We start from the raw sequence: 19487 nt of genomic DNA on the forward strand, positions 1-19487 counted from the left end.
AGTGATGGATCCCATAAGCAGTGCTTTACAAGGTAGAGCAGATGCAATGCTGTTCCTAATTTTCACCCCTAGTTCCTCAGCTAGTTGTCAGAGAATAGCACTCTGGAACAATAACAAAAAAAAAGATACGAAACAAATAAAACATTTACAAGCATCAACACTCTACGGCAGGCAGAAATGAGAATGAACAACATGAGAAATTACAACACTGGAACAAAAATAAACACTGACAGAAGAAGAAAAAAAAACAAACCCTCCAATACAGACACAGAGAGTAACGGTGAAGAAAAAACACTTCACGGTGTAATTGAAACAGCAATTTTAGTTTCAATCAAGAATAATGACTGAAAATCACAATTGAGAGCAGAAAAGCTTCTTCGTTTGTGTTTTTCTTCAAGTTGGCACAGTATTTCTGCATACATTAGAAAAAGAAGGGGAAAAAAAACTACCTAGTTATCTCCTTCAGTCTTACACATATTTAATAATCTGTTTCATCTTTCTAATGACAGGCTGTAAGGAAAGAAATCAAACTTTGAAATGATTTATTTTTCATAAAACTTCTGTCCTTTTAGTAAGACAGTAAGACCGCTTATTTAATGGTTCATTGAAAATTGGAGTTCTCTATTGTAAAGGTTGGTTAAAATTGTGTTCCCTTCACAGGATTATGACATAAAACTGTGACAAGAATAAGGAGAATTGAAACAGTTGCAGCCTTGTTTCATATTTTCACTTTGTATGAGTAGCTGTACCATGATAATTTATCAATTTTGTGCTTATTCAAATGCAAAATCAACCCAATTCACAACATTTAGCATACTCATACCAGTTCAAAAAGTCCTTTCAATATATCAGGAAACCTATTTTATCAATTATTTTGCTCAATTAATAGCATGGACCGATCTGCACACTGGAGTGAAATTTATCAGGTATGAAATGAAGACATTGTATCCACTTGCCTGATTACACTGTGCACAATAGCTGAAAACATAGCATCAATGTTTATGGAATCCAAATGAAAAGCATTCACAATAAAAAGATTTTATATATATATGCAAACATGTGTGTGTGTGTGTGTGTATATCAGTGATGTGCGGTGAGGTTCATAGCTGGTGAGGCACTGACTTAATCATAATCAGATGTATAAATATAGAGCCCCTGCATGTTATTGTTTACATAAGGAAATTTTGCGCATGCGGACAACGCTGGAGGGCAAAAAGACTATTCTTCTACATGTCATCCATAGCCGTAGAATATTTCCGTTAACTCAATCAAACTTGGAAATGTAGATATTATTAATTTCGTGCTGTGCTCCACAGCAAAGGGAAAAACCGTTGAAGTATAACTCAAAACCACTTCTTTCTCGCTCTTTGTATTGGCCAGGATACACACAGACTCATTGCCATAGCAACGCCCCTGAAAAAAACCACTAAAATGTTTCCCACACAAAGAGCAGAACATTCAGTCTGTGGCAGTGGTATAGTTTTAGGCTTGATAGTTATTTTGCGTTTATTAATAAGTGATTGCTGTGGTAAGAGGAGAAAACTATAAATATATCGCTGCACTTTACTGTATGGCTAGCTCGCTGTTACTCTGCAGTTGTGGAGTCATAATGTCTGGGATCATGAGCGCCCCCTGCCATGAGGCAAGAGAACTGCCTGCCTCACCTTGAATCTGTTCTCTGATCGCTCCTCAGCACACGAATCACGTTACACACACAGTTGATGACAAAAAACACTGTACACTATATACATAAGCTAAATTATGGAAAATCAGTTTATATATGAAATGTTTTTTAACCATTTTATTGGCGACGTACAGACAGGAGGAACATGCTCATAGAATAGCAGCCAGTGCAGTTAGAGAGGTTGATCAATCCCAGGTGAGACTCAGCTCGCTGCTGCTGTTATTGATAGTTTTGAAATAAAAATTGTTCTGAGTTAGATAAAATTGAGTTAGAAAGGTTATGCAAAAATGATTACAATGCGTTTTAAAATGTTCTTAAGGCTCTTAAAGCATAATCTATATTTTTCGAGGAGTGCAAAAAATTTGTGACATTGCCATTTTGTAAGAGGAGCATGTTTGACATTGTTTCTTGGAAATCTCCAGCTTCATCACAGAACACAGTCACTGATATAGGTCTCGTTGCCACCATACTGAGTACTTGAGCAGCTTAGAGGCAGAGTTGGAGCACGGTGTCAGGGATGAAGGGAGAAAACTGTGCATAACCCACGAAGAGTTAATCTGCAGTTTTACAAACGATCTAGATGTGTGTAGGAGATCTCTCCATGTCAACAGAAAACAAACTGCAAAACAGTTCCAGGTTTTTTTTTGTTTTTTTTAAAATGTTTTTGGTATTTCAAAGTCAGCACAAGTGTTGTGTGAACTCAATGCGCTCAGTCTGTCAGCAAAATGTGCACTTAGAAACACAGCGGGGATGACTCCCAACTGGTGCCTGAGAAACAGCAACTCTATCCACAATAAACTAGCAGTGCATTATAGAAGAGAGAGTGTGATCAGTTTGAACAGTATGTAAGCTATTGGCAGGCCACCAGTAATATATAATTTTCTTTTCTTCATGGGCTTCATACAGTGGCTGGATGTGACCCTCTGGCCTTGAGCTTGTCATGTCTGATATACACAATGTAACGATTGTAAACTCAGACATATCTTCAAGTTTATGTTTTTATTCTTTGAGTAAATCTGCACAAAGGAATGAGTCATTACATTGCATTTCCAATCTGCAGAGGTGCATTAAAAATATTTACATTACTTTTTATTTATAAAGGCAATTCCAGATGTCAATTCTCCCTAATAAGAATAAGATGATGTTGTTACAACTCTAAGGATTTCCTCAATCTTGCCTTGGACCTGGAGCTTACCATTTTAATCCCTTAAGCAATTTCTGCGTTTATGGCAGGACCAAGATAATCTGCAAACTGATTTATGAATAAGAGCAAATAGTTTACCCCTGGGTGTGCTTGCATCTGCATATATTTAATGTCATTTTCTTTGACAATCCAGAGCAGAAATTAAGCACATGCAAAATATGTTACTTTTTGAGCTTCCCCCCTATGTTATTAGAGATAAATCTTTATTGTCATTGTCACAAGGACAACGAAATTTAAAGCCTTATTGCTGCATCACTATGTCCTCATAGCATGTTTTGATGCTGCAAAAAAAATGCTACTTATGTATTAGGTTTTAGTAAAGGCATTATATGGTTTCATGTCCTTTTCCATAGTAAGAATACTTTGAAAATGTCTTGCTCTTGTTTTGTAATCCTTGTTTTAGTCTTAGTGAAATTGTTAGAAAAAATATCCTCCTGTTCATTTACTCATGAGTTTATTTTACAAGTTATGTTTTCATATTATTCTTTTCATATTATTCTTTTTATATTATTACTCTCATATTCTTCTTCTTTTTATATTTTTACTTAACTTTTCTTTCTTTTGTAGTATATTATTAACTTTGTTTAGGATGTTTGCTTGGAAGCTAAAAACGTTAAACATTCATGTGTTATTAGTTCCATATGTAACTGATTAGTTGTGGTCAGCCACATGCCCTTATAAGGGCATGTCCATAGGAGGTTCCAGAATGTAAAGACGGTTGGTCAATTCTCTGTGTGACTGTGTGAAGAGAAGCCCAACCTCCTTTTTCTATACAATAAAGAGAAATGCAAAGAAAGAACTGGCAGAATTGAGTCCAGACAGTGTTTGACAGCGATTCGTCGCGTCTGTTCTCAATTCTCCTATTCTGCAGAAAAGAAATCAAAAGAAACCTAATCTCTGTCTCTGGCTGATTCTTTGCAGGTTATGACAAAATAAACCTATCATTTTTGGGGGCTCGTCCGGGATTCCCAACATACCCGCCGCTGACGGACAGAGAAAAGACGCGCTGAAAACTGCCGGCAGTCAGGTTCTTTAACCTGAAAGTCCCGGGGGGTAAATTCCTCGCTGGGCCAGTGTCTTAGGTCAACCTCTTTCGACCAACGGCGGATTGACGGGACTCAGAACCGAGACAGAGCAGGAATCAGCCAAGTAAGTAAATAATGTGGTATCCGGGTGGTTTTCAGTCCCCCGTTTGATGTAAAGTAAAAATAAAGAAGGGAAAGTATAAAACACACACACGAAGGGAAAGAAAACTGTGAAACCTTAAAAAAAACAGTGGGAAAGCAAGTGGTGGGCTTGTTGGGGTTGAGTAGCAAGAATCCTCCACTCAAATCATTTATTGAGTTGAGTCGAAGTGAGGATTGCCACAACAAGAATTTAACCACCACCCCACTTCCAATCCCCCGTTCTATAGCGGCCACCCTAGGTGTCATAAAGAACGGGACGAAAACACTGTAAAAAATGGGTTCTTCACATGGGAAGGTGAAAAGTCTTAAAGGGGATGAAAAGTTTATGTGTCAGATGGAGCCAGGTAACTTAAAGTACCTCGCCAAATGGAAAAAAAAGTACGGAGTAAATGGTGTGTTGAAAGTGGAACAATGGAAAGTTGTGGTGTGTAAATTAGAAACAAGTGTTAGTTCAAAAACTGGTACCAGACAACAGAAAAAATTAAAGGAACTTGTAGTTGCACGTAAGTGGTTAACCCAGGCACAAAATAGACATAATGCGCGTGCTAAAAATAAATTAGGCCGAAAAACCGAAGCTTTGTTTGTTAGACCAGAAGATAATGAAACTCAACCTCGAGCTCAAGTATGTGCACAAAAAACCCCACCCCCAGCCTTTGACCCAAAGGAGGACGCTCCTGAGGCATTAAGGGGGGTGTTAACAGGCCAGCCTGCAAAAATAGAAAAAAAACAGGAAACTTTGGGTCCCTCTCAATCCACTCGCAGTAAAACAACCCCAATAACTGCTAAAATCCATGTACAAATGGAAAATCCTCCTCCATATAATTCTTCTAAAACTCCGGGTTCTTCTAGCTCATATCAAAAGTTGTACCCTTCACTGTCTGAGCCATCAGAAGAGTTATATCCAATGGTTCAGGTTGCAAATCCTAATCCGGGAGAGGAAAATAAACAACCTACAATACTAGTTTTCCGTCCGTGGTCTCTTGAAGAAGCCAGAAAAGCTGTAGAAGGTGTAACTTCTCCAAAAGAAGATCTTGATAAATGGATCATGGACATGGAAGGGATTTATAATTCCTATGGATTAAATGGATATGAATTTGGCCAAGCCTTGCAATCTTCTTTAGGGAAAGATTGGGCAAAAGTCCGGGGCACATATACTGGATATTCAATCCGTTCTCCAGGAACCGCTCTCCCATACCAAACGACTATGGGGGGTGAACTACAACATCAGTGGGATGAAGTTCAACAAAAAGCTAAGGAGGTCTTTGCTAGGCATGCAGATTATTCCCACCTTGGTTCAATTAAACAAAAATCAGGGGAAGATGTCGATGATTTTAAAATCCGTTTTGAAAACGAATATAAATTTCACAGCGGCATTATGTTCAGTGATCACAACGGCTCTCCTTACCAACAGCAGTTAAAAAATATGTTAATGTCCGGGTTTCTCCCACACATTGCTAAATGGATTAGAAAACATCTGGTGGCATTTAACACCTCCACCGTTCATGAGTTAATGGAATATGCACGGCATGCAGAGAAACATGCAAAAATAAAGGGAGGCAGTGCTAGTGGGGGAGATGCACATATCTTCTGGGCAGATTCCACCTCTGACCCAGAGGAAGTGTTTTCATTTCAAAGCACCCGACCCCCTCAAGGAAATAGAGGTGGTTTTCAGGGGGGCAGAGGTGGCCCTCGGTCTAGGGGGTTGTCTCAGTTAAGAAATAGAATACCACAAACAGAGGAGGGGTGCTGGATTTGTGGGTCACTAGATCACTGGTCAAAAGAATGTCCTAATCAGAGACAGGCGCCACACCAAAGGGGGAGGAGGAGAGGTCGCAGGGGCAATTCACGACCTTATCAGGCGTGACTAGATGAATCAACTGTTAAAAACGAAGTTCAGACTCAAGTTGTTAATGTGTATGGGGCAATGGAACTACTAAATATGTTAAAAGAAAAGCCGTATATTGTTCTGACTGTCCATGGTCAGCCTGTGACTTTCTTATGTGACTCTGGAGCTTGCAAAACTTGCGTTAAAGACAGTGTAGGACTCAAATCCTCCAATACTCCTATATTTGTAAAATCAGCAAATGGTCAAACTTCACAGGAGTGGATGTCACACTCTACTGACATCTGTGATCCTCAGACAGGAAAAAGGCTGCACGCCCCTGTTGTAATTTCACCTAGCTGCCCAATTAATCTCTTAGGGCGCGATTTGATGGGAAAATTAGGCATTGCAATTTTCCCTACAAAGGGAGGAATGAAAGCTGTAAGAGTTGAAAACGTTATGGCCACAGTAACTGAAAAACCAATGTATTATGCTCTGCAGCTGCCATTTCTTAAACAGATAAGTGAAAAAAGTGAACTCTTAACCAAAGCAAAAGAGTCTCTGTCTGTCCCTGTTGATGAAACACCGTTAGCAGAACTAGAAGTTATCATGAATGTGTGTTTAACGACAAATGACAGATATGCAAAAAAATTCTTAAAGCAGGAACCAATGTTGGTGACTACTCAGTATTTGTATACTGATGGAAACTCATTTGCAGCAGCTTCTGTGCTTCTGCCCACACAACAGCTATCTCTTTATTGCCTACCAGGGCTCCCACATCTGTCTTTGTTTAAAGCTGATGACACACAAAGCAGAGACACAGGTCCCCGTTTAAAAGCAGCAGAAATGGCATCTGATTTTCTGCCTTGCTCTCAAAAAATAGGCTGGATGTACAGTCCAAGTATACAGCTTTGGAGAATGTCGTACAGAGTTCTCTTCGATACAGAACCAAAAGTTACAGATTCTCCTTGACTTAATCTAGATTCTACAGTCCTACTATCGCAGTCTGATGAGGATGACCTACAGACTTTGCCTGCTTCATTATGGTCCACAGGTCCAACAGATGTAGGATTAATTACTATAGTGGAACCAGTCACTATTACTCCAAAATCACAGTGTAGGCCCAGAATAAAACAATACCCGTTAAAACCGGATGCACAGGAAGGAATAAAACCTGTTGTACAGGACCTTTTGGATGCTGGAATAATTAGACCATGTTTTGATTCACCATGTAACACTCCAATTTTTCCAGTACAAAAGGCTGATGGAAAAAATTGGCGGATGATCCAAGATCTCCGTGCTATAAATGCAGCAGTCCAAACTCGAGCCCCAAACGTTCCAGATCCACACACGTTGCTTAATTCCCTAGACCCAGAAAGCAAATTTTTCACCGTGATCGATTTAAGTAATGCTTTTTTCTCAATACCAGTACATCCTGACTCACAATACTGGTTTGCTTTCACTTTTGAAGGAAAAAAGTATACTTATACGCGTTTGCCACAGGGTTTTGCTGATAGTCCAACTATTTTCACACAAGCAGTTATGACTTGTCTGGAAAGTTTTACTCCGCAAAATGGTAGTCAAATTCTGGTATATGTAGATGATCTTCTCATAGCATCTAAAAGTAAAGCAGCATGTAAAGCAGATTCTCTGCAACTTTTACATCACCTTGCATCTACTGGAAATAAAGTTAGCAAATCAAAATTACAGTGGGTTCAACAACAAGTTCGCTATTTGGGACATCAGATTTCTGAAAATGGAAAAGAAATACATGATGAGCGAAAATCTGCAATAGCGAATGCTCCAAAACCTGTAACAAAAAAACAGATGATGGCTTTTCTAGGCCTCTGTAATTATTGCAGAGCCTGAATCCCACAGTTTGCAGAAAAAACACAACTGCTACTTAATCTCATTTATGAGACTCCTATGGCCATGTCTGAGGTGATAACATGGACACCTGAAGCTGAAAAACAGTTCACAGATTTGAAAACAGAGCTTATCTCATCCACAGTTCTTGCGCTACCTGATTACAGGAAGCCGTTCATTCAAACTGTTGATTGTAAAAATGGGTTTATGTGTTCAGTCCTGTTACAGTCTCATGGAGGAAAATTAAAACCTATTGCATATTATTCCAAACGGCTAGACTCAGTCGCATCTGCACTTCCTTTATGTTTACAAGCCGTATGCTCAGCTGCTCTAGCGGTAGAAAGTTCAGCAGAAGTGGTCTTATATCACCAACTTGATTTGTTGGTTCCTCATGCTGTAGATGTGCTGTTGTTGCAGGCAAAAATGTCTTTTCTGTCACCTGCTCGACAGCTCTCCTACACAGCACTTTTGCTTTCTCAGCCTCATTTAACAATTCAGAGATGTACTGTTCTTAATCCTGCTACTCTTGTTCCAACTGCTACAGACGGTGTTCCACATGACTGTGTGTTTGAAAGTGAAAAATTACAATTACCTCGTCCAGATTTGTCTGATGTGCCATTAAAAACTGGCAATGTATGGTTTGTGGATGGATCCTGTTCCAAAAATTACAAAGGGGAGACTCAAACAGGTTACGCAGTGGTGACCTCTGCTGGTGAAGTAGTTGAAGCCAAACAGATTAAAGCACATCATTCAGCCCAGGCTGCTGAACTAATTGCTTTGACCAGGGCTTGCGAGTTGGCTAAAGGTCAAGATGTCACTATTTATACTGATAGTCAATATGCATTTTCTACAGTTTTCTTTTTTGCTAAACAATGGGAACGCAGGGGTATGACTACTAGTACTGGCAAACCTGTTACACATGCTAAGCTTCTGTTATCGCTGCTTCAGGCCATACTCTTACCATCTAAGTTGGCTCTTCTCAAATGTGTTGCTCACACTAAAGGGACTGATTTTGTGTCAACTGGTAATCGTTATGCAGATAACACGGCTAAGCTAGCTGCTACAGGCGCTTTTGGTGTGTCAGAAATATATCATGCGACATCACAGGAACTTCTTATTGATCTAGAAATTCTCCTGTCACACCAACAAGCTGCTCACCGTGCTGAACAACGCTCATGGTTCAGTAAGGGTGCTGTTAAGAACACAACAGGCCTTTATATGCTTAACAACAAACCTATTCTTCCTAAAAGTCTTTTTAATGCTGCAGCAATTCTGACTCATAGTTGTTGCCATGTGTCCACAGGTGGGATGGTTCACATAATTCAGCAGCATTTTTCAGCGTTTGGGTTTAATGTATATGCTAAAACTTTCTGTAGAGCATGTACAATCTGTGTAAGACATAATCCACAGGGAAATGTTCGACCAAAGAGGGGTCAATTTCCTAAGCCACAATACCCATTTGAGACTATGCATATGGATTTCATTGAACTTTCTCAAAGTGGTCCCTATAAATATTGCTTAGTGATGATTGATGCTTTTTCTAAATGGGTTGAAATTGTCCCAGCAAAACATGCGGATGCACTAACTGTAGCTAAAGCAATATGCAGAACTATCATTCCAACTCATGGCATCCCACAGAAAATCTACAGTGACAATGGTCCACATTTTGTGAATCAAGTCATTCGGTTAATGGCAGACAGATTGCAGATAACATTAAAAAATCACTGTTCATACCATCCCCAAAGCGCAGGGTTAATTGAAAGAGCAAATTCTACTGTTAAATCCAGACTTAAAAAATGTATGGAAGAAACCAAAAGGCCATGGCCAGAGTGTCTGGATTTAGTGAAAATGTACATGAGAATTGTGCCCACTGGGAATGGTTTAACTCCTTTTGAAATAGTACACGGCAGAGCTTTTAAGCTTCCTTTATTTAAAGACACCACACCACCACCAGATGACAGTGAAAAAACTTTAGCTGATTACATGAAAGAAATGTTACAGTCTAAAGAAGTGTCAAATGCAAATTCACTGCCAGAAGAACCTTTGTCTTCACAGGACCTCCAGGTGGTGAAACCAGGCGATTGGGTTTTCATCAAGGCCATTAAGAGACAGAACTGGGCCTGCCCACGGTGGGAGGGACCGTTTCAAGTGCTTTTGACCACTCCCACTGCAGTAAAGATCGCTGAGAGACCATCCTGGATTCACCTCAGCCACTGTAAGTTGCAGAGAGTGTTGGAGACCTAGGTGGGGGCAGTGGGGAAATCTGACTACAAAGGGGCGTGGCTTAATAGGGTTACGCGTCTCAATCGTCAGCGAAGAACTCATCACATCCCTGTTCCATAGAGTCCTAGGTAAACTCTAACATCTCTGTAACTGAGCAAAGATGGGGTCCTCATGGAGATGGGGCCTCTTTTGTGCTGTGGCTGCTGTGTGCGTGTCCTGTTTTTTCAGTCCAACCTCACTGATCCATCTGGGGAGAAGATTTGTCCATACCACTGCTATGAAGATCTGGCTAGGACACCTTCCAGACCATCACCATGACAACATATGGCAGACTTATGTGGAGATGTTGGCCAAAGAACGGAATATGACCAACTGCTACGTCTGCTCGGTGATGCCAAAGTCTACCAGAAAACCTACTCTGTATGTCAGTCCCATGAACAGGTCCCAAGCTGTCTGTTTTGCCTCTTGTGCTTTACATTTCATGCCAGCGACTTCAGACAACACTTCAGATGGTGACATCCTGATGAAAAGGGTGTGCACTGGCGTGATGCCTATCTTCACCTACAGTAATGTTACTGGATACCCATCACGGATGAAAGCTGTCACGATGCCAGGGACAAAACATCCGGTCTGTATCCATTCTCCACCAGGAAACTGGACTGTTCAGGTAGGCCATGTACCTGGATGCCAGCAAAACATTACTGATTTATTTCCTAGCTCCGTTTGTCCACGTGCTGATGGGACTCTAATTCCATGTCCCATGTGGACACCTCGAGGAAATTATCCCACTGAGGGTGGTTGGTTTCTGTGTGGAGGAAGTAATATCTATGCGTCGCTACCCGTGAACTGGTCAGGTACTTGTGCTCCTGTGTTTGTCTCTGATCATACCATCATTGTATCTACTGCAGCAGTACACTCCCATCACCTGCGACGGCGGAGAAATTCAGCAATTGTTTTCCAGCCACATGATCCTATCTGGGGTTCAAATGTTCCCAAAGAACACAAACATTGGAGTACTGCTGAGAAATGGGGACTGTCAATTTTTCCATGGGTTGGAGTAGCAAAATCTATGCTGATGATTGAAACTTTGGATTACAGAATGAAGACCCTGGTAAATATTACCATGGACATTGAGAGAGGACAGAATCAACAACTTAGTGAAATGCGACTGATGGTTCTCCAAAACAGGATGGTGTTAGACATACTTACAGCTAGTCAGGGTGGTGTGTGTGTAATGATAGGAACATCTTGTTGTACTTATATTTCTGATGCTAATGAAACTCATATTGCTGAAGCCATGTCTGCCTTAAAGAATCTGCAACAAGCCATGTTACAGGATGCTGTTCCCTCACAAGGAGATTTCCTTTCTTGGTTCATATCTGGACCATGGTGGCACCTGCTGTTGAAATTAATGATGCCTCTTCTTATTATTCTTTTCTTGTTTTGTATTTTTACTGCCTGCATAATCCCATGTCTAAAATCCCTGATAGCCAAAACTGTTGGACATGTTCTATATCAATATCAACTTGTTGCCTCTATCACTGAGGGGCACTCTGATGTCTAACGTTATGATGGATGCATTGAAAATGTGCCAGCAAGTGATGTATTCCTGATGTCTGTGTTAGACTTCATGCATAATATGAAAAACAGGTGGGAAATGTTAGAAAAATTATCCTCCTGTTCATTTACTCATGAGTTTATTTTACAAGTTATGTTTTCATATTATTCTTTTCATATTATTCTTTTTATATTATTACTCTCATATTATTCTTCTTTTTATATTTTTACTTAACTTTTCTTTCTTTTGTAGTATATTATTAACTTTGTTTAGGATGTTTGCTTGGAAGCTAAAAACGTTAAACATTCATGTGTTATTAGTTCCATATGTAACTGATTAGTTGTGGTCAGCCACATGCCCTTATAAGGGCATGTCCATAGGAGGTTCCAGAATGTAAAGACGGTTGGTCAATTCTCTGTGTGACTGTGTGAAGAGAAGCCCAACCTCCTTTTTCTATACAATAAAGAGTAATGCAAAGAAAGAACTGGCAGAATTGAGTCCAGACAGTGTTTGACAGCGATTCGTCGCGTCTGTTCTCAATTCTCCTATTCTGCAGAAAAGAAATCAAAAGAAACCTAATCTCTGTCTCTGGCTGATTCTTTGCAGGTTATGACAAAATAAACCTATCAGAAATACTAGCTTCAGTAAATGCCCATGTCATTTTTGGGATGTTCTGTTTGTTTTATGTTTCTCCTAAAGACATCACATTACAAATTGTAACTTAAAAAGCAATACAAAAATGACTTGAACCTTTAAGTCTTAAACGGAGTGCCGGCGAGCCAGCCAAGTTTGCAGTACCGTAATTCTGCCACACTTTGGGCTATTTGAAAAATTCCAGCGGTTTCTGTGAAAGGGGAGACGTTGCACTTTCCAGTCAATATTGGGTTATTACGGTAATTTCACCCCCCCCCCCCCCCCCCCTGCCGGAGCAGGGAATGAAATTAATCTGAGAGTACTCTTAATAGATGGTAAATTGCAAAAATGACTTGCTAGATATTGAAAGTTCCAGTTGTTATGGATAAATATACATTTACTCACAGGACATTTAAAGAGCTGCGTACAAATAAAATAAGTCAAAATATCAAGGCGGACATTTTAAATTTAGGACATAAAGGGGATTTTTGCAATAAATGGAGAAAAAAGCTATTGTAAAAAAGAGAAAAAGTATATATATTAGTTCAAGGAATACAAAAAAAAACGTTTAGAAAGCAACTATATATTTCTTCAGTAGGTTGAGTCATAGCTCATACTGAACCTGCTTCCAGCATCAGCCACACTCAAATGAACCCACTAATCCATAGGCTCCCCTGAGATCACCATCCCACTCACTTTCCTATGCATACACACAAGTATATTACGTAGTCACTTTAAAAGAGTCTCCCCAGTGTATGCAAGTGTGAGCTTAGAGTACAAATATCAGTAATGAGAACAGATAAAGGAGTTATTAGGAACTGCACAAGCTTCAGTCAAATTTTCAGTTTCTTTCTGGGTTTTTTTAAATTAACATGTTCCATGTTTCTCCGAGTCAACTTTCTCTAATTAACCTTTCGGTTGTCTTGCTCTGCGCACACATTTACTCAGACATCTTGCAGCGGAGCGGCAAGATATGGACCCCTGATGAGATCGGGAGCGCCGGTTTTACTGATAAAGCAAAGCCGGCACGTCCGCTAAACAAACACCACCAGCCAAAGCTCCTTCATGAAGTCCATCAGAGGGCGGGCAAACAGAAAAGCAGACACACTTCCCCAAGTCGCCCCCACATGCTGCTCAACAGTGTTGCACAGCTAAGGAAGCGTGTGCCAAGACAAGTTAAGCCTTTGACAAGTTTGTGAGAGTCAGGACCTTGCTGGTGGAGAGGGTGTTCATGCATAAGCAAGCAGCTGAACCCAATGGGCAGTCCCTATTTCTGTTGCCTCTTGCAAGAATGACCACAGAAAGAAATTGGCACGCACATCTTCAAACTTAGAATCTACACGGACACTGATGTCGACAAAAAAAGAAGAAAAAATAAATAAGATTTACCCTTTGAGTGACGTCCATACCCCGAGAAACACACATAAGATCTACACACGAACACACAATATCCTCATTAAAATTCCCAGGCTTCTGCAGCATCGGTGTGAAGTAAGAGCTGTGCAAGTCCCTCCACTGATAACAGACAGAAATCGGGCTATTGTCTTATTTTAATCCGTTTGAAGGAGTGAAGCTGGAAATATCAGGGAAGAGTGAAGATGTGTGTGGAACAATCAGTGAAAATTGCACCGCCATCCAGTTGGTTTCCACAATAAAAAATGTGCCTATTTTGTACTGCACTAGAGTCACTGAAAAACTATTTCCACATCAATATCATCCACCCGATATTAGCATATAGAAAAACACGACCGGATGTTTCTTTCTGGAGTTTAATGCAAAAGTCAGATGAGGCTGTACGTCTTTATCTTCTTTTCTGCACTGCACCCATTTGTTCTCAGTTTATTCTCAACTGCTGAGGTTGTTCAAAGCATTTTTAAAGGGAGTGCTAAAGTGGCCCTTTTGTCAAAGCCTGCATGGTAAATGCTGACCTGGTTTATGGCGAGGCAATTTGTTTTCCATTTGACCACAAGCTGAAAACATTTTGTCGTTTGCTTGCAGAGGTAATTTGACAACCTTGCGTAGAAGTGGAACAGTAGTGGCCCATTTTGTTTTTAATAATAATAATAAAAAAAGAAACAGCGTTTCAGTATTGATTAGCATTCACAAAGCCTATAAACTACAGGAGTATGATTAAGGTTTAAAAAAAAATATCAAAAGTTGACACTTTCAAGATTTATGAAATATGACCAAGTAAATGTTTTGACACTTTTGATTTTATGTCCTTCCACAAAAATAATAATAAAACTGTGTTTGGTGTTGTTTGTGAGCTAAAGATTATTACACCTTAGTGTGACACTTCTAATCAGTCAGTCTACAGTGAACCAGAATGATTTAAGTTCCCCAACCTCAATTTGTTATTCACTCAGTCACTTCTCTTTCCTCCTTTGGCCAAATCTCTCTTAGATGTATTGTGCTCTGTGTCGGTCAATGAACTCTCTGAGCCCGCAATAAGCAGCCCCGGCAGAACTCTTAAGCCGTCCTCGATCGCTCACTCAATGAAACATTAGACGCTGCAGCAAAATTAATGCGGCTGAAATTAGATGAGAACACTGAAAAGGCTTCCCTATAGGAGAAAAAGAGGAGAGTTTCTTAAGCCGAACATCGATCTGTGTAGGCGTTGGGCAGGGTGCTGTATTAACTTTGCAGAGGACCTTCCCCAAAGACCAAACTGTGGCCAACACAACTGAGGTGTCAGCAGGTATAAAAGGTGCTTACATGGACTTCTGAGCTTTGTTAATATGTCACCTTTGAGAGTAAATAGCTAAAATCCCCTCCTCCAGGCTGACAGGATTACTTTAATTATGCTGTATAGAGAATGGTTTACAAAACACTCAAAAGTAAACTTTTGCTTTTTTATCAATACAATAAATAGCGACAGTGTCGCATTTTTTTTTTTTTTTTTGCAAATAAACATGTCAAAAGGTGGTGTGCAGTTGCTTTCACGTCACTCTAAACACAAAACTCCCGCTATAAAGCTTGTAGGTAGCAGCATCATTGTATGTGAATGTTTTTCCTTCAGCTGGCAAGAGTTGATGGAAGCTGGATGGAGCGAAACACAGAGTAAAACTGGAAGAATATCTGCTGGAGATTTCAAAAGACTTGAAACTGAAGCACAGGTTTAACTTTCATTAGGACAATGGAGCTACAAGCAGAACCAGAGCTACAATAGAACAGCTTACATCAAAGTATAATGGCAAGTTTGAAAAGCCCAGTCAAAGCCAAGACCGCAATCAGATTGAAAATATGTCACGTGGCTTAAACGTTAATGGTTACCATGAATATACATTCAATCTTGAAAAGAGAAATGAGCTAAAATTTCTCATTTTAGCTCATTTCCTGTCCATTCTCCTGTATGAATGTGCAAAGCTGGTAGAGAAAAACCCCAGGAGACATAGAGGGGTAATTTCAGCAGAAGGTGGTTCTACAAATAACTGACTTAAGGAGGCTGATTATACTATTACTTTAGAGCTATGTACTACTTTGTGTTGGCCTTTCACATAAAAACCCCATATATATTGGAGTTTGTGATTGCAATGTGACAAGATGCAAACAATAGTTCAAAGGATATGACTACGTTTACAAGGCAAGTTATATTTAACATAAAATCACTAGTGTCATATGTGGAACAGCTGCTTTTATGAAACAGGAAAGAGGATGAAAATGTGTATTTAATCTTATAAAAGTTGAAAGAAAGAAAAAAATGATGATTTCAATTCCAGAAAAAAGGCGCAAAACAATTCTCTGGAAACAGTAAAATGAAACTAAGAGCAGAATCCTCTCAGTTTTAAGCTTCTTAATGTAAAATACAGTGGCGCTTGCATATGCAAAGTATCCCTCCTCTACAGAGAATAGTGAACAGTCTGTCTTGCCACTTAGTATTATTTTGAAAAATAAACAAAAGTGCACAAACATTAACCATGCACGGCACAGCTGAAAAAAAAAAGAAAGAAGCAGAAAACATAATCACAGGTATTGTTGATAAGAGATCCAGCACCAGAATGCCAGTTTTTGAGCTAATTAAAATTTGGAGTTGCTACCCACTAAAAATAGCATGTGCTGCAGAGGTTCATCAATTTAATCCCCCCTCAGGGGACAGCTGGAACGCCGCTTTGTGGGAATAATGTTCTTCTGCTGGATGGGCAACATAACACAATCCAAATGGAGCACACGTGCAAGTGCAAGGATTTTATATGAAAAGAAAAAAAAGTTGAATTTCGCCACATAAAATTTATGGAGGCAGTATTCTTCTTTTTGAGATACAAACAGAAAACAGAACAAGTGTCACTGATCTTTCTATATAAGAGTGCAATAATGTATCTGCTTATAGAGACAAACTCCACTAGTACTGTTCAATATACATTTATGATTCGGTTTCATTGATCTAATGTTTATGTACCTGTTAAATATGCAAACATTACAGAAAACAAATATATAGCTACAATAGAGACCTATAACACAATGGAGCTTTGGCATCCAGCTAACAAACATAATGAGTTTGTCAATTACAGCACAAAAACTACAAATGCCGGATGATGAGGCTCCCTCAGAAACCATTGTTTCTGTCCCACAGATGGTCTATTATGAGGGATGGCTTCATTTCCCCGTTTGTTCTTCGTGTGGGCTCCTTAGTACGGCCAAGGTGAAACGGTGCAGAGAAAAGACAGGGCACTGACTGTCAGCTGCTGAGATGCATTTAGCCCTAATCTCGTAGACCACCAGGGCCATCCCCAAGCTTTTCTAAACAAGGTTCAATTCCACAACCTCTATCCAGGTGTCAGTCCAAATAAACAGGTGCAGAAAAGTGACTTGTACAGAGAGGTGGGGGATACAGCAGAGGACACGGATGAGAAGAGCCAGGAGAGTGGGGAACCAGACTGGTAAAAACAGTATAATGTTTTCATAAAGAAGAAAATTCAAGAAAAGTGGGCCTGAGGTAAAATGACGGTGCTGCATCATTTAGCAAACAGAATTCGATTTTGCCTCATTTCCATTGAATTGTACAACTCAAGTCAGAGAGGTTCGGCAAGCTGTTTTGTCTGTTTTCATTGTAAAAGTGGCTCATTCAATCAGCCTGTACCACCCGGTACGGTTAGGGTGGAGTTACTGGCATGCGTTACGTTTCTGGCCACACTGATTTAGCCTTTTAACAGCAGGAGCAGGGATTATTTCTTGTGAACAAAACTGCAGTTTTGCAGAAGCACATTAATGATGACAGAGGTTAGAAAATTCCCAAGACCTACAAAACAAATACTAAGGCCCAAGCAGGAAACAAGAAAATGACAAAGGCATGCCGAGGTGTAATAAGTTACACTATACATTAAAAGTCCTTTTAAGGAGTTAGAAGTGCTGACCATGGAGTTTTCTCCAGCTTTACGAAACACAAACTAACACAGTGCTCTGCCTTCCCCACTTGTTGCTGCACATTGCTGTATAGAGATGGTGCAAAAAAGGTTATTCTCTTACAAGAAAGAAATATTGTAATGTTTTTAAATATTTCTGGTTGTAAGAAAACACACAAAGGCTTATCGGTTAACCAGTAGACTCCAGGTTGTACTCAAACACAAAGCCTGACTAATTAACCTGGTAATAACAGCCTTTTATCCTTGAGTTACTATAAGAGGCTACAACTGACTGGCAAAAAGGCTAAATTATACAGTAGGGATATTTAGATACATTGTTGATTGTTATTGTGATATTCTTTAAATTTTGATCAGAATTCTGATTTATTTTTGACACAATGGTAAATTCTAGAGGACATTACCAAACCTCAAAATAATAATAAGAAAGAACAGCATTGTTGGGATTGTTACTTTCACAACTTTACTTACTGATGGTTCTATTAGAGCATCAGCAGATATTGGTACATTTATCTGTAGAATTAAATGCACCTATTGTGTGCTGTTTCATGATAGAAACCAAACTTCATAGTGTAACATGTGTCCTACAGCAGCACATTTCCTAATGGGTGCATTTCACGAGAATTACTTGTGCTTGTAGATTTGTGACATAAAGTCAGAGCAAAACAATCAATTGCCAAAAAAAGCACTGAGGTTAAAATATGTTTCATTGTCACTTATCCTTATTTTAATTAATATTACACAATATTATGATAAAACATTAAGTTAGTTAAGTTCAGATCAATCACCCCTATTTAGCGTGGTAGGCAACAAGTACCAATACATTTGTGTTATTTTAGTGTTGTTGACTCAATATTGTGACTGTAATAAATAAACAGAATTATTGCTTCACTCTTTCAAATAAAAGCAGCTTGACCACTTTTTCGTCTACATTTTACATAGATGAAACGTTTGTTTACTCAAGGTTATCATATCATTAGAATCTCATAGAGGCAAATGCCTTGTTTGAACTAAAATGTTCTTTTTTAAGCTAAACCGTAGCATTATATTTCTGCAAGCACTTGCACATTACACTTTACCATAAACAGAGACCGGTGTTGGGCCACGCAGATTTTCAAATGAATACAAGTTTACCTGGAAACAACTTCATAAGTGAAAAACCTTAGCTCCACTGCCTCTTACTCTCCTCGATCACTAGCATATTTGGCAACAAATGAAGCGCCGAGAGCGCATCAAAGATGTATGATTATTTTCCAAGTCGTTTGGTATGAAAAAGAAAAGAAGAACCTCTGCGGAGGAAGAGAAGCAGCAACGAAAGATTAAGGAGGAAGCTCTGAGATGTTTCGAAAGCAAAGCATATGATTTTGAATGAATCTCAGCAAAATTTCTTGAAGCAGAGATGGTTAAAACCCAGGGTCTTCCTTTTATTGCAGATAATTATAGTTCACCTACATATTTTTTGTTGTGTATAAACTCCCGGGTTTGGCTGTGTCTGCACTAATAGCCATAAAATATAGGTTAGTCCGATATGAGGCAACCATTCTCGTGTCTCTACTGTTGAGGTGAACGGATGCCAGATCAATAAAGCAATATATATAAATCACTGTTTTGTTTGTCAAATGCTGATGGAGCTTTCTGGCTTTCCATACAGATGTAAACTGGAGAGGTTGAATTTACTGTCTGTATTTTAATCAACAATCTATGAGAAGCAATACAGTCTCTTTTAATGTCTTACCCTTGAATAAGTACAGTTTCATTTTTCACTGAACCCCACCACCAAGCAGCCACAACATAAAAGTCTTAATGGGCAAAAATGTTGCCAACGTATATGTACTGCTAAAAGGCTCATTTTGTTGTGTGTAGCATTGTTTAAAAAAACATGGATTTAGGCAAGAAGCAAATGTCTCAGTAACTTGATGTGAATACTAATCTGTCTCATCTCAGCATCTTTGT

General features: G+C 39.4%; 1 protein-coding gene across 4 annotated transcripts in view; it reads right to left on the reverse strand.

Moving 5' to 3' along the window:
• mdga2a (MAM domain containing glycosylphosphatidylinositol anchor 2a) overlaps positions 1 to 19487 on the reverse strand; it is a 211278-nt gene that overhangs the window by 120817 nt on the left and 70974 nt on the right. The window lies entirely within an intron of this gene.

This window comes from Xiphophorus hellerii, chromosome 15 (assembly GCF_003331165.1).
Source record: "Xiphophorus hellerii strain 12219 chromosome 15, Xiphophorus_hellerii-4.1, whole genome shotgun sequence".
NCBI classification, from domain to species: Eukaryota; Metazoa; Chordata; class Actinopteri; order Cyprinodontiformes; family Poeciliidae; genus Xiphophorus; species Xiphophorus hellerii.